Here is a 17,659-nt window from a genome sequence, read left to right as displayed (position 1 = left end):
GGTACACTAAAGTCAACGGCTTGTTCTAGACCTGGCATAGTCAGACTTCATGAAAACAAGGCCATTTTTGAGTAACAAATCCTAGAGAATCTACCATCAAGAACAAACCACAGACATACTCTAAAAAGAACACAAAACAAAACAACAATAACTAAACAACTTTCCACCAGAGTGAAGACAAAGTCTCCCCAAGGGAAGGTCCATAGAATGACTTAAGCATGCCATAAATAAAGAATTCTGAGATTGCAGAATCATACTTGATTCTTGTTTTTATTTAATATTTTTTTTTTTAGTATCAGGCATTAAACTTTGGTATTTTAAATAACCAAGCAAGTACTCTACCACTAAGGTAGATAGGTAGATCCAAGATTCTACTTTAGTTTTCATTTTGAGATGGAAACTAAATTGTGGCTGGTTTTAAACATGCTCCGTATTCAAGATATTTCTTGAACTGGCATCTTCCTTCTTCAGTCTCCATCATACCTTGAATTACAGACTTGTATCACCAAATGTGTAATGTTTATTTTAATTTAAAATCTATAGCAGCAATAATATGGTGCATACATGGAAATAGTTTTTGATAAGTGTAATTGGCTCTACATGGAATTAAGATTTTTGTATGTCTACATAGTGATTAGATATTAATAAAGTTAAATAGTAATAACTTTTATGTTTATATGATAAAGGAAAGGCATCTACTATAAAAATAACCAAATAGGTATATTAAAGATCACTATAAGTAAGTTGCAATATTATTATAAAGAATATTGTTGCAATCCAAGGAAAGTAAGTAAAGAAAAGCACAGAAATTAGAAGTTGGGAAAAGAAAAAAATGGAAGCCAAAGTCCCAATTAATGTATAATGATTAAAAACACTAGATAAAATGGAAGTACATATAGAAAGATAGATTATTTGAATGAACATGACAAAATAGGTACTAAGCTAATGTTTTATAAGGTAAATGAATGCTTTGTCAAGATTTGCAATCCTGAAAGAATATGATTGAACATGACATAAGGGTGTCTAAGAATATACGAAATATGTAGCTGGAAAGATGGCCCAGTAGTTGAGAGGACTGGCTGCTCTTTCATGGAACCTAGGTTCAACTTATAACAGCCACATGACAGCTAAAACGTCTGCAGGTCCAATCCAGTGTACCGGACATGCTCTTCTAGCCTCAATTGAGCACTGTAACTATGTGTTGCACAGACATACATGCAGGCAAAGCACAAAACAGAATAAAAAGTATTGAAGGGAATGTATGAAATATTTTCTCCTGGTTCTGAGAGTAGAAATTAGCAATTTGTGTTATAGTTGGAGTGATTGCATGCTCAAAGACATTTGTAGAAACACTAAAGATAAAATTCATAAAAAGTTATTGAGAATAAAACAACATATGCTATGCTTGATATTTGTATACATCACACATACACAATTACAACAAATTACTCATCTGATGTTTAGCAAAATACCCATGCCCCTCATTACGTAGTCGATTACAAGACATTAAAGTGAGCATTCAGAAAATATTTGGAACATGGATTAAAAATAAACGACACTTATTAAAGAAGAAGTTTCTGAGAATCAAGTAAAATTTCTAGAAATAAATGAAAATGGAAATACAATGTATTTCAAACAAAACTAAGAGGAGATATGAGAGTATATCATAATTAATATTATGATATTATAATATATATGATATTATAATACATCCATTAGACTAAGAAAAAAGTGTCCAGAATCTAAGTTCCTGTGTTGAGAATATAAGAAGAGAAGAGCAATGTAGAGTAAAGAAACAGCCATAAAGGAGTTTAAAGGGGAAGCAGTTACATAGGTAGAGGTTTGTGTGCTCAGGTCCCAGTACTCACACACTATCTTCAACATTCCGTTATGCTAAGTGATTTCAAAACAATCTTGTTTGATATAACTATAGAGAGAACAATTACGTTCTTGGGAGTTTATTCTGGAGAAAAATATTCACACAAAAACATCAAAATGCATTTAATATCAACCTAGATAATAGCATGAAAAACATGGAATTGAAAACAATGTCCTCCATTCAGGTAACACAACCATATCATGGAATACAATGTAACAATATAGTGGCACAAACTGCTAATAACAGAAAACTTGGGATGCTAGGGAGTTATACTGAGTACAGAAGCTGGAAAACTCTCAGTGCATTGGTTTGTATAGATTTACTGAACTCTGAGGCAGACCTGGTCAATTTGCTGTGGATAATATTTGTCATGCTAGGTGCCACCACAGGGAAAACTGCTCAAGAGGTAAACAGTATCTTTGGCCATCTTCTCCAACTTTGTACACACATCTTAATGACTGTCTTAACCACACATACCAGAGTTACCTCCTGTGCTTACTTTGGAACCCTGGCATTACTTCTGATTAATGGTTACCCTGATTAATGGTTTTTTTCAGTTCATAAGCAAATAGTACTAGTCAGGAGCTCTCAATGGGACCATTAAATGAAGCAAGTATTTAACAAAAGAAGCCAAGAAGAAATCTCTGCATTGAAAATGTAATTATCATTTAAAGTTGATGGAAGAAATTGAAGACACAGAAAAAGGAAAAGGCATCATATTCACAGACAGGGGTGAATCTTGTTATATTGTCCATATTACTGAAGGTAGTCTATTGACTCAACAAAATCTCAAAATCAATTCAGCAAAGCCAATAAATTCTTCATAGAAATAGAAAACCACGACAGAATGTATTAAAACCTGTGAGGAAGCTAAAAGGCCTTGAATAATGAACATGAGTTTTTAACAACAGCAGTAAAAAGTAATAATAAAGCTGAAAGCATCCCTCAAACAACTTCACATTATAATACAAGGCTATAGTGCCTAGAGCAGCACATGAGGAGCTTTAGAAAAAGAAAACAGGACAATGTACCAGCATAGAGAGCCTAGAAAGAAATCTTTTGCGTATAAATGTTGTCTTGAATCTTGATATTGAGATGAGGAAAATCACGGTCCCTCTGTCAGTTAACATACTTAACGTTGATGTTTTCATAACTATCTAGAGCTTTAACTATCACCTTCTGTGAGTTTACAGGGAAGATTTCTTTCTCCACTTTTTTCTTTATACCATGTTCACCATGAGGCTCCTATGTCATTTTTTGGTCATTCAAGTTTCAGAGAAAATTCTCTTCATTCAGGCCCAGCAAAAGAAATATCCACAACAATTTTTTTTTTAAAAAATAAGATTTCATCTGTCTCTGCTCAATAATATTCATGAAAAAGTTTAATCTTTGCAAGAGTATTACAATGCTGAAAGCGAATGTGTTTTAATAAACTGCATTCACTGTGCTTTACTGAACTTGAAAATATTACATTGTTAGATGACAACACTGACAAAAACGCATCTAGGGAGTTCATGCAGAAAATCGCCTGTCCTGATCAAATAAACATGAAGCACATCTCACATTCTAGACAAATAGTTTTACGGCTGATTAGACCGGGAACCAGAAATGGGCATGCAGCAGCCAATGAATTTATTGACTAGGTGGACAAGTCCACTAGGTGAAAGTTACTTTGTGATCTATGATTGATTCCTAGGCAACATCTACTTAGGGCTTTTTGTGTTTGTTTTACTATCTACTTAGTCCAGGATCCAATCACAGCTAAAGCAACTCTTTCCAAAGAAAGTTTGCTAAAACATTAGATACACAATTAAAAGGAAAGTGAAAAATGGGAGAAAAAGTTAAATAAGAAAACACGTGTTGTCCTACCCAATCCCTGCTTTCAGCCAGGAACCCCTTCCCTTCCTCTCTCCCTTTTTTGGGGCATAAAATCCTCCAACCCAGCCTGTGTGGCCAACTCCGGGATGGGACGGTGAGGGGTAAGTGTGACAGGATCAAAAAAAAAATCCCCTTGCCATATAATAATCAAAACACAAAGCATTCAGATTAAAGAATGAATATTAAGAGCTGCAAAGGAAAAAGGTCAAGTAACTTATAAAGGTAAACCTATCAGACTTACACCAGACTTCTCTATGGAAACCATGAAAGCCAGAAGGTCCTGGATAGAAGTACTGCATAAACTAAGAGACCATGGATGCAAGCCCAGACTACTATACCCAGCCAAGCTGTCGTTCACTATCAACGGAGAAAACAAAATATTCCAGGATAAAAACAAATTTAAACAATACGTAGCTACTAATCCAGCCTTACAGAGAATATTAGAAGGAAAATCACAACCCAAGGAATCCAACATTCCCAACACTGCCTACAATGTCTCAGACATCTAGCGACCCTTCACAAGCACAACTCAAAGAAGGGAAACACATACACTCTACTACCCCAGCCCCCCAAAAATGACTGGAGTCAACAACCACTGGTCATTAATATCACTTAATATCAATGGACTCGATTCACCTATAAAAAGGCACAGACTTAGAGATTGGATACGAAAACAGGATCCAACATTCTGCTGTTTACAGGAAACACACCTCAACCACAAAGACAGACACCTACTCAGAGTAAAGGGTTGGGAAAAGGTTTTCCAAGCAAATGGACCTAAGAAATAAGCAGGTGTGGCCATTCTAACATCTAACAAAAGTGATTTCAAACTAAAATCACTCAGAAGAGATGGAGATGGACATTTCATACTCATAATAAAAACAATTCCTCAGGAAGAAGTCTCAATCCTGAATATCTATGCCCCTAATATAAAGGCATCCACATATGTAAAAAAAACACTTCTAGAACTCAAGGCAGTCATCAAACCACACACACTAATAGTAGGAGACTTCAACGCACCTCTCTCACCAATGGACAGGTCAATCAGACAAAAACCTAACAGAGAAATAAGAGAATTATTGGAGGAATTGAATCAAATGGACTTAACAGACATCTATAGAACACTTCACCCAAATAGGAAAGAATATACCTTCTTCTCTGCAGCTCATGGAACCTTCTCGAAAATTGACCACATACTCAGTAACAAAGCAAACTTCCACAGATACAAAAAAATATTAGTAACCACGTGTGTCTTGTCAGATCACCATGGATTAAAGTTAGAATTCAACAACAATGCTACCCCCAGGAAGCCAACAAACTCATGGAAGTTGAACAGTCAACTACTAAATCACCCCTGAGTCAGGGAAGAAAGAAAGAAAGAAATGAAAGTCTTCATTGAATTTAATGAAAATAAAGACACAACATACTCAAACCTATGGGACACTATGAGAGCAGTGCTAAGAGGAAAGTTCATAGCATTAAGTGCCCAATTAAAGAAAACAGAGAAAGCACACGTTGGAGACTTAACAGCACACTAGAAAGCTCAAGAAAAAGAAAAGAAGCTGATTCACCCAGGAGGAGTAGAAGACTGGAAATAATCAAACTGATGGCTGAAATCAACAAAATAGAAACACAGAAAACAATTCAAAGAATCAATGAAACTAAAAGCTGATTCTTGGAGAAAATCAACAAGATCGACAAACCCCTATCCAAACTAATCAAACGGCAGAGAGAGAACATGCAAATTAATAAGATCAGAAATGAAAAGGGGGACATAACCACAGACACAGAGGAAATTCAGAGAAGCATTAGATCTTACTACAAAAGCCTGTATGCCACAAAATTGGAAAATGTAAAAGAAACAAACATTTTTTTAGATAAGTACCATATACCAAAGTTGAACCAAGACCAGGTGAAAAATCTAAATAGATCTGTCAGTCATAAAGAACTAGAAGCTGTTATCAAAAATCTCCCTACTAAAAAAATCCCAGGGCCAGATGGTTTCAATGCAGAATTCTACCAGAACTTTCAGGAAGAGCTAATACCTATACTCCTTAATGTATTTCACAATATAGAAACAGAAGAGTCATTGCCAAACTCTTTTTATGAAGCTACAGTTACCCTGATACCAAAACCACACAAAGATACAACCAAGAAAGAAAATTACAGGCCAATCTCACTCATGAACATCAACGCAAAAAATTCTCAATAAAATACTGGCAAACTGAATTCAAGAACACATTAGAAAAATCATCCATTATGATCAATTGGGCTTCATCCCAGAGATGCAGGGCTCATTCAACATATGCAAATCTATCAATGTAATCCATCATATAAGTTAACTGAAATAAAAAAACCATATGATCATTTCACTGGATGCTGAAAAAGCTTTTTACAAAATTCAACACCCATTTATGATAAAGGTGTTAGAGAGATTGGGGATACAAGGATCATACCTAAATATAATAAAAGCAATATACAGCAAGCCGACAGCTAACATCAAATTGAATGGAGAGAAACTCAAAGCCATTCCACTAAAATCAGGAACACGACAAGGCTGTCCACTCTCTCCATACCTCTTCAATATAGTGCTTGAAGTTCTAGCAATAGCAATAAGACAACATAAGGGGATCAAGGGGATTCGAATTGGAAAGGATGAAGTTAAACTTTCATTATTTGCAGACAATATGATAGTGTACATAATAAACGACCCCAAAAACTCTACCAAAGAACTCCTACAGTTGATAAACACCTTTAGTAATGTGGTGGCATACAAGATCAACTCCAAAAAATCGGTAGCCTTCTTATACACAAAGGATAAAGAAGCAGACAGGGAAATCAGAGAAACATCACCTTTCACGATAGCCACAAATAGCATAAAATATCTTGGGGCCCAAGGTCCAAATGAGGATCAGAAGGATGAAGAAAATGAAAAAGGAAATAAGGACTGCGAGGGATGCGATCACCCACTGATACAAGGGGACAGATCTAATGAGAGTTCACCAAGGCCAGTTGGACTGAGACTGAATGAGGACGCAATCCAACCAGATTCTTTGAATGTGGCCGGATTCTCTGAATGTGGCCGGCCTGGAGTCTTTCTGAAAAGTCATTGACAATGGCACTGGGACTTATTTCCTCTGCATATACTGGATTTTGCAGATCCAGTCTGTCTGGACACTCACCTTCCTGGACCTGGAGTGATGGGGGAGGAACTGGAACTTCCCACAGGGCAGGAAACCCTGACTGCTCTTTGGGATGGAGAGGGAGGAGGAGAGGGAGTGGGGGAAGTGGGAGGGTGGTGGGAGGAGGGGCGGAAATGGAAACTTTTATAATTTAATAAAATTACTTTAAAAAAATATCTTGGGGTAACTATAACCAAGGAAGTGAAAGACCTATTTGACAAGAACTTTAAGTCTTTAAAGAAAGAAATTGAGGAGGATACTAGAAAATGGAAAGACCTCTCCTGCTCTTGGATTGGGAGAATCAACATAGTAAAAATGGCAATTCTACCAAAAGCAATCTGTAGATTCAATGCAATCCCCATCAAAATCCCATCAAACTTCTTCACAGACCTTTAGAGAACAATTATCAAGTTTCTATGGCAAAACAAAAAACCCAGGATAGCCAAACCATCTTATACAATAAGACTTCAAACTCTATTACAGAGCTACAGTATTGAAAACAGCTTGATATTGGCATAAGAACAGAGAAGTCGACCTATGGAATCGAATAGAAGACCTGGATATTAACCCACAAACCTATGAACACCTAATTTTCAACAAGGGAGCTAAAGGTATACAATGGAAGAAGGAAAGCATCTTTAACAAATGGTGCTGGCATAACTGGATGTCAACCTGTAGAAGAATGAAAGTAGATCCATATCTATCACCATGCACAAAACTCAAGTCCAAATGGATTAAAGACATCAACATTAGTCTGACCACTTTGAACCTGATAGAAGAGAAAGTGGGATGTAGTCTACAAGATATAGGCACAGGAGACCACTTCCTAAGTAGAACCCCAGTAGCACAATAAGAGAATCAATGAATAAATGGGACCTACTAAAACTGAGAAGCTTCTGTAAAGCAAAGGACACTGTCAGTAAGACAAAAAAGCTACCTTTTGACTGGGAGAAGATCTTCACAAACCCCTCATCAGACAAAGGTCTGATCTCCAAAATATACAAAGAACTCAAGAAACTAGACACTAAAACTCTAATTAACCCAATTAAAAAATGGGGTACTGAACTGAACAGAGAATTCACAACAGATGAACTTCAAATGGCCAAAAGACACTTAAGGTCATGCTCAACCTCCTTAGCAATCAGGGAAATGCAAATCAAAACCACTTTAAGATACCATCTTACACCTGTCAGAATAGCTAAACTCAAAAACACCAATGATAGCCTATGCTGGAGAGGATGTGGAGTGAGGGGAACTCTCATCCATTGTTGGTTTGGTGGGAATGCAAACTTGTGCAGCCACTGTGGAAATTAGTGTGGCGGTTTCTCAGGAAACTGGGAGTCAACCTCCCTCAGGACCCAGCAATTCCACTCTTGGGAATATACCCAAGAGATGCCCTATCATACTACAAAAGTATTTGTTCAACTATGTTCACAGCTGCACTATTTGTAATAGCCAGAACATGGAACAACCTAGGTGCCCCTCAATACAAGAATGATTAAAGAAGGTGTGGAACATATACACATTAGAATTTTACTCAGTGGTAAAAAAACAATTACATCTTGAATTTTGCATGCAAATGGATGGACATAGAAAATGCTTTACTGAGTGAGGTAAGCCAGACCCAAAAAGAGGAATATGGTATGTACTCACTCATAAGTGGATTCTAGCCATAGTTAAAGGTCTTTGAGCCTATAATTCGTGATCCTAGAGAAGCTAAATAAGAAAGTGAACCTGAAGAAAATCATATAGTTATCCTCCTGGATACTACAAGTAGACAAGATTGCCAGGCAAACTTGGGTGCACGGGGGGTGGGGGGTGAAAGTAAGGGGAGATGGTTAGGGAGAGGGGAGAGGGGGAGCATTGGGATGGCTTGGGGGAATGGGAAGGGGGAGGGACGAAGAATGGTTATGGGAGCAGGGAAGTATATATCTCAACTAAGGGAGCCATTTTAGGGTTTGCAAGAGACTTGATTCTGGAGGGGTTCCCAGGCCCAAGGAGAGGTCCCCAGATTGTTCCCTGGGCAGCAGAGGAGAGGGTGCCTGAACTGGCCTTGGCCCATAACCATACTGATGAATATTTTGCATGTCACCATAGAACCTTCATCTGGCGATGGATGGAGATAGAGACAGAGACACATATTGGAACACTGGACTTAACTCCCTAGGTCCAAATGAGAAGCAGAGGGAGGGAGAATGTGAGCAAGGAAGGCAAACCAGAGGGAACCTTCATCCGACGATGGATGGAAATAGAGATCGAGAACCACATTGGAGCTCTGGACTGAGCCCCCAAGGTACAAATGAAGAGCAGAAGGAGGGAGAGCATGAAAAAGGAAGTCAGGACCGCGAAGGGTGCGTTCACCCACTGATACAAGGGGACTGATTGAATGAGAGCTCACCAAGGCCACCTGGACTGGGACTGAACGCGCATGTGATCAAACCGGATTCTTTGAATGTGGCTGACATGGGGGCTGACTGAGAAGTCATTGACAATGGCACTGACTTTTTGGGATCCTGATCTGTTTGGATGCTCACCTTCCTGGACCTGGAGGGAGGGGGAGGAACTTGGACTTCCCACAGGGCAGGAAACCCTGACTGTTCTTGGGACTGGAGAGGGAGGAGGAGAGGGAGTGGTGGGAGCGGAGAGTATTGGGAGGAAGGGAGGAAGTGGAAATTCTTATAAATAAATAAATAAGAAAAAAAAGAAAACATATGTTAAAACATTGGAGTCAAGTGTGTTCTACGCTTTAGTAGTCTGAGAACGTGGAAAGCATCATGGGTCCTCAGGAGAACCTTCATCTCTGTTGTATCGTTGAATTTCCATATGCTTTATGCATAGGCAGACATTTAAAATCTTAGCTCCTCCTTTCATATGTTTTTTTCTTTCTCATTATTTTGAATTTTTTCAGTGAGAGGATATATAAACAAGTTGTTACCCAGTACTTTCCAATTTACAACATGCAAAATTATACCTGGTTTGTTGACTTGAAACTAATGTGAAGGGACATCCATGTAGCCATTGCTCTCATCCTCATTACCTTGGTGATTAAAGACAGCCATATATCACACAGATGTGTTTCTTATCACTCAGGTGACAGCAAAGTGCTACTAAGTTATGTCTGTCTGAAGACAGGATACAATGCACACACACACACACACACACACACACACACACACACACACACGTGGAGTGGGGGAGGTATTGGGATTTTAGAGACAGGGTTTCCCTGTGAAACAATCATGGCTCTCCTCAAACTCATTCTGTAGACGAGGCTGATCTCAAACCTACACCTACACCTATCTCTATCTCCTGAGCTCTGGGAAGGCATGTATCACTGCATACAGCATTCTGAAAATAGATAAGAAAATAATATCATCTTCAAAATTAAACTATCTAAATACAAAATTGCAGAAAAAAATTGTCAAAAAAATCTGTTCTCTTGCCTCAGTGGGAATTTTATTCTCTGCAATTGAAATATCTTAGAGTGCACTTCTTATCTAGATACATCAGATGGGAATGTATCTTTGCTAATGTATCTAGGTGATCCAATAAGAAAATTAAATTTAAGAAAGAATAAGAATTTTAATGTCCCCAAATCTCTTTCTCTTCTTCATGGCGAGAACATTCTCTAAAAGTGGTGTTATATTATTCAAGTCAAGGTAGACATATAAAAATTCTTATTAATGAGTAGTTTTAGGGTCTAGAGAAACAGTTTAGTGATCAGAAATATATGCTGTTATTGTAGAGGACAAGGGTTCAATTCCAAGGACCCACATGGTACCCCCACCCCCACAACCATTAGTAACTCCAGTTTGAGGGAATAAAAATCTTTCTTTTGGCTTTTGTGGACAGCAGAAGCACACATGGTGCATATAAGAAAGAAAAAGTACTCAAACACATTTTAAAGGTCTTTTAAAAGTGGATCTTGAATTATCAAACCCAATTTTCTGTGATTTAACAGCACTTGAAACAATGCCAGAATCTTAAGATACTTCTGGAATAACTCATATGGAAATATTTGTCTTAAAAGAAGACATTGAACTATTCTGAAGTATAAAGAACTTTTGATTGTTTCATTTTATTTTCAGAAGGTATTTTTTTCTTAAATTTATTTTGTATAAGAGCCAGAAACTGAGTTAAGTAAGTTCATTACTTGGTATTAGCTGGTTTAAAATGGAAAGACCCATGTTCTTGTCTCCCTGACTCTAACCATGGTATTTAAAATAACACGGTAGAGGTCCCATTATTCCTCTTTAGGTAGGGCATTCAGTGTTTTGAGGTAGGGATCATGTGGTTTATATTACATGTTTTTCTTCATTACTTGCTCCCTTGGTTTTTGAGGCAGGGTCTCTCTCACCTTCCTGGAGTTCATTTGCAGGAATTTGACTTTAAATAATACTGTAAGAAAAAAATTCCCTGCTTCTGTAAGAAAAAAAAAATCCCTGTTTTTTGTCACTGAGTTCTATATCCCTGCCATGTACCAGCTTCCTTAAACATCTACCAAGGGCATTGGTAAAATGATTTATAATTTTTTTCTTTCCTTTCTGGAGCTCTGTTTTGGAAAGAAGACTATTTTGTATATCTTCACCTATCATAGCCGTTTTTAGATAGTAGATACAAAATCATTATTTGTTCAAAGGTTATGAATGACTTCTATCTAGTTAAAGTGCTAGAAAATGTCTATCATACCTAACATACATGTAATAATCAGATAAGTTTTTCATGCTTTTTATTCCCAAATTCATTGAAATACTTCTTATCCTTTGAAAATATGCCCAGTATATTAGGGTTAGTATACAATTCCTTGAAAGAAATGCACGTATCCTAATAAACCCAGCAAATATGTATTAATACATTCAGTAATAAAATATAACTGAGACAGGTCTTGAGGTTTGTAGTTGGTCTTCAGAATAATGCTAATAAAATAGATTTGGCACTAAGGTGATGGTTTCAGTCTAGATAATAATGCAGGTGACTTGTAAATACTGAAAACTAACTTAGATGTTTAGTTGAGCTGTATAAATTTCCTGTTGTTGATTAATTTTTTTTACCCTTCCTGGTAACAGTTTCAATTCCAACAGTCTAATAAATTAAATTTGGAAATGTTATATATATAAACAATACAAACAAATTTCTGCATGTATATTGCTAACATAAATCATAATTTTCCCCAGATTATTGTCAACAAATTGAAGAAAATGAACACTTATTTATCACATACAATGTGCTAGCTACTACACAAGTGAAATACATAAAATTTCCTTTAAATCACTACTATTTTACAAAGATTTTTTTCTATTAAAAAACTCTCAAAGTTAGACAATGTATATACCTGGGTCTATACATTGTTAAACTTATTTTGGATGGAAATTGTTATATTTTGTTTCAGGTGTTCAAACACTATGCATTTAGGCATTGCTAATCATTTTCTTTATGTATTCCATGAATGCCAACCCATCACAACTAGCCCAGGGAAAGTGAATATGTGTAGCTGTGAGATATATTTCCCAACTTAAATTGATACTGGGGCCCTGAAAGTGAATTAATATTATAATTACTGTTCATTCACAGGTATAAGTCTCAATTTTAAGTTCAATACTGGTTTGGCAAAAATTATCTGATGTTTTATGCACAAAAAATGTCTGTTTCTCTTATTTCCTTTCTTCTTCCTCATATCTGGAAGAGCAAATTTTGCATAGTGAGGTAAGTCAGTAATCAAACAGGAGTTTTCCTTTTACAGAGAAAACTAAACTAAACCAAACAAAGACATGCTATCACAAACCATATTTTGCGTTTTGAACTCAACCTCAGATTATATTGAGGCAAGGTAAATGGCATTTTGCTCCAGCATTGCTGTCTAGTTTCAAACAGAGTTTAATGAGTCAATTCTCCATCATGCCATCCAAGTACTAACAACCTAGCGCAATGCTCTGGGTCAAGGCCTTCCTATTTTCACAACCATTATTTTAATTTTTAAAAATATAATTATTCTTTATATGTTAGAGATGGATTGAATTTTCAGTAGTGTTTTAACAAAACTACAATATATGTGAATCGTCAAACATTCTAGCTACTTGGAACACTGAGGCAGGACAATTGCTTTAGCGTGAGCTGCCAGCTTGGACATCATGATACGACTCTTTGTCAAGGAAATCCACTGGGGGAAAAAAACCTGTGAAGATTCTTTTCCTATTTAAAATAATGACAAGCTAAATAGAGAGCTATGAGAGATCAGTCATAAACAAAAGCTTTTATCACAATGGATCAATAGCAGACTGGTTTCTTATCACTACTAGATTAAAATACAATTTAAAATATCAAATTTAAAAATTATCGTATGAACAATATAATATTTTATTAAATCTGTCCACTAGACTCTTTTTACAATTTTTATATATTTTATATTTAATTTTATGGACCCCATAAGCAGTAACTATGTTATCAACTCAATCCCTCTTCCTTACATGCCTTATTCTTTTAAGGTCCAAGCACATAGACACAGGTAAAAATGTGAAGAAATCTTGTTTCATCACAGTCTTCCTTATCCCAGATCTCACATGTTTTCAACCCTATTTTCTATGATGTGTAAGTGATATCAATGTCTCTTTTAGGGCTGAGCATATAGAAGTTACCCAGGTTAGCACAATCACCAGTTATGAATGTTTGCTAATCCTCAGCGACTGCAAAAGAAATCTTATCTGGTCAAAGCCAAGAGTAGTAGCAATCATCTGCAGACTCCAGCATAACGTCTAAATGTTTTCCCTGCATATATTAAAGGTCACTTTTCTCTTCCTGGCTTTCCCATGCATCATGAGAATTCTAACACATATCATAGATACCTCAAATACCTTGTATTAGAATTCAAATACAAGACTCATCAGGATGATTGTGTTTATTGGGGTCATTTGAAGAAGCTTCATGGGAAGTGAAAGTGTTTGTAAAAATGCTGCATTTTGAAAAGGTTTTGGGTTAATCTAAACTAATGACTACATGGAGTCAATGGAAAAGGGTAAGGTTTCTGATGGAATCTGGGGAAAGAAAAGTGAGACTGTTGGACTCAGTGTAGACAGACACTTAAGTCAGACTGGTCATAGTAATTTAAAGTAAAGGTGTATTCCATGGTGGGTCTCTGTGTTCCTATCTGCACTGACTCATCCAAAAAGGCAAGAGCATAGTGTGACACTCTAAAGGAGAAATGAAGAGCAGGAGTTAAATTTTCCATTACAATTTGCCAGGAGAAGTGGGTAAAAGGGAGATTTTATAAGATCCAGGTACATAAAATGAGTCAGACATAGGATACAGTAGACTTCAGAGGACTGGTGGGAACTAAAACACCAATTAATAGATCCAGGTCATGAATCTCAAATATTACATATCACAGGTCTGGGAACCTTGCCATTCCTGAGAAAACATCTGATTCCATCAAAGGAACTTACTAGATCTTCTCCTCAGGATGTGCAAATTTTAAATTATTTTAAAATTATCCAACCAAGCAGAAATTGTGTCAAAGCATGTATTCATAATCAGATGATCTCCTCAATTTGTGAATAAATACTAATCTTCAACATAAACAATTTTAGTAAATGAGTCTTCTTAAAAACATGTGGACAATGTAGCCTCAAATCACAGCTACTGCAGTATATTTTCTTCTATTATGTATTAGGAAATTGGATGTTTTACATCATTTCAAAGATTATATTAGTAACAAGAAAAAGAGATTAAAAATTTTCCACATCAGAAACTAAAATACTAACAGGAAGGGCTCTAAAACATGAATAATCATGCAATAATGATCCTTATTTTTACCTTGAATTTTATAACTCAGTTGGAGTTTAAAATTACTTGAAATTTTCTACTTAATTATTTAAGTGTGGTGTTTCTCTGCTTCTGTTGTTGGTTTTTTTAACTTATTGCCCTAATTTAATTTATTCTTTTTTAAAAATGCCTGCACTGCTGGGAATTGAACCCAGAACTTTAGTCTCAGTGGTAAAGTGCTGTATTATAGAGCTGTATCTCCTCAACTTTTTTTTTTTGGTGTTGTTCTTTCTTTATTACTTTATAAATAATACCAATCAAAATTTCCACTTCCTTGCCTCCTCCCAATTTCCTCCCACTCCCCCACTCACCCTCTCCCATACCCCTCTAGTCCTAAAAGAGGGCAGGGTACCCTGTCCTGTGGGAAGTACAAGGCCCTGCCCACTCCATCCAGGCTTAGGAAGGTATGCATCCAAATAGAATAGAATCCCCAAAAGCCAGTATATGCAGTAGAGACAAATCCCAGTGCCATTATCATTGGCTTCTCAGTCTGCCCCAATTGTCAGCCACATTCAGAGTGTCCAGTTAGATGCCATGAATGTTCAGCCCCAGTCCAGCTGGATTTGGTGAGCTTCCATTAGCTCAGGCACATTGTCTCAATGGGTGGACCAATCCCTCGTGCTCCTCACTTCCTTGCTCATCTTCTCCCTCCTTCTGATCTTCAACTGGACCTTGGGAGCTCAGTCCAGTGCTGCTGTGTTGGTCTCTGTCTCTATCTCCATCTGTTACCAGAGGAAGGTTTTATGCTTATATTCAATATAGTCATCAGTCTGACTACTGGACAAGGCCAGTTCAGGCACCCTCTCCTCCACTTCACAGAGTCCAAGCTGGGTTCATCCCTGTGGACTACTGGGAACTCCTCCAGACTTATATTTATGTGACAGAAACCCAACACTGATTTTTAGATTCTTAATTGTTTTCTAACTAATAATTCGATTTTAGAATCTACTTATACAAAAAGGAATTGTGGCTCTCTTCCTGTCCTCCAACATGTCGCAAGATCAAGGTGAAAAGGAGAACCCCATGCGGGAACTTCGTATCCGCAAGCTCTGCCTCAATATCTGTGTTGGGGAGAGCGGGGACAGACTGACCCGGGCAGCCAAGGTGTTGGAGCAGCTCACAGGCCAGACACCTGTCTTTTCCAAAGCTAGGTACACCGTCAGGTCCTTTGGCATCAGGAGAAATGAAAAGATTGCTGTTCACTGTACTGTCCATGGAGCCAAGGCAGAAGAAATTCTGGAGAAAGGCCTGAAGGTGCGGGAGTATGAGTTACGGAAAAATAACTTCTCAGATACTGGGAACTTCGGCTTTGGAATTCAAGAACACATTGACCTGGGCATCAAATATGACCTAAGCTTTGGGATCTACGCCCTGGACTTCTATGTGGTGCTGGGCAGGCCAGGTTTCAGCATCACAGACAAGAAGCGCAGGACAGGCTGCATTGGTGCCAAACACAGAATCAGCAAAGAGGAAGCCATGCGCTGGTTCCAGCAGAAGTATGATGGGATCATCCTTCCTGGCAAATAAATTTTATCCAAAAGGCCAATAAAATTTTTCTCAGAAATGCAAAAAAAAAAGGAATTGTGACACATCTTCCGAATTAAAAGCAAAATTGGGTAAGGTACTACAAGGATCATCTCAGTGGTCTACATATGAACAAAATGGAGGCCATTAATAAAATCGTTTTCACTCTTGGAAAGTTACTGGTCCTAGGAAGTAGAGTAGAACCCTGGGATAGACTTCTTCTATCTTATCCCAACTTTATAGAAACATTGAATACCAGCATCCCACTGATGGAGGAGGTTGAACTCATATTAGTGGAGGTAACAGATATATTCTTGAAAACCTGTATATACTTTGTAGCTATGGAACAAGAATTTCAAATGAACATTTTATGAATTATAGTCATGTTATAATGATTCTGCAGTTTTCTATTAATTGGTCATAAATTCCTTCTTAATAAACAAAGAAAGCTAAAGAATCCCTTTGATACCCTCTGGCATTTCCTTTGCATGTCTCTATCCCAATTCTGTTCATGCCCACGACAGCATGGCAGGACAGACTTCCACATTCCTCTGCTGCTTTCAGTCCTGCTAGTAATCAGTCTGCAAATTTCCGGTTCCCAGATCATTCTCCCCTGGGTCTCTGAAGCATCCGTATTTGTGTGTTTACTACATGAAAATTCATTGAACTTTATTTATTTCTACATAGACATGTCAACTATGACTGAAATATTTGGTAACTTAAATCTGTCCCCTACTTGAAACTTTTCAACTGTACTTTATGACATATAATATCTTTTTCATCCAATACATTTATGTGAGTTAACTTTGGGGGTGACTTTTAAATATAATAATGGTATAGTCAGTCTCAAACTGTTTTTCCCTCCCTGAATCATTATCAAAAATTACTGAAATTCAGTCATTTGTAAACATCCAGTTAAGGTGCATTTTTCTTCTCTTTACAAATAAGTCAATGTATGTTATTTGAATACTCATACCTTGTTTGGTCTTCAAAACTCAGCTGAAAAGAAACCATCTTAAAGAATTTGTAGAAATTGACCCCAACCATTCCCTACCACATTTGGGACCACAGGAGCTTAGGCCTTCACTACACCTGGAGAAGTCCCCTGGGGGTACATCCTGTAACTCATTTCCACCCACTGAAGTCCCAGAGACCTGCAACCAGCCTCCTCACACCCCTAATCTCCCCTACCACATCTGTGAACAAAGAATCCTTGGCTCAGCCTGCATCTGAAGGAGCTCCAGAGCTGCATAAGTAACCAGCAGAGGGACAGCCTCACCTGTGCCTGGAGGAAAAGTAACCTAACCACCTAAGCCTTATTAGGCTGCACCAATTAGAAGAGAAGGCCCCTATAAAGTAGAGGCCCCACTTGAACACATTG

At 37.4% G+C, this 17,659-nt stretch overlaps 1 pseudogene; it reads left to right on the top strand.

Moving 5' to 3' along the window:
- The first annotated feature begins 15,728 nt into the window (after nucleotides 1-15,728).
- On the top strand, nucleotides 15,729-16,318 carry LOC148121837 (large ribosomal subunit protein uL5 pseudogene; annotated as a pseudogene).
- Nucleotides 16,319-17,659: the final 1,341 nt, after the last annotated feature.

This window comes from Myodes glareolus, chromosome 6 (genome assembly GCF_982192425.1).
Source record: "Myodes glareolus chromosome 6, mMyoGla1.1, whole genome shotgun sequence".
NCBI classification, from domain to species: domain Eukaryota; kingdom Metazoa; phylum Chordata; class Mammalia; order Rodentia; family Cricetidae; genus Myodes; species Myodes glareolus.
The sequence above is the reverse complement of the archived record's forward strand: the minus strand, read 5'-3'. Positions and strand labels throughout refer to the sequence as shown.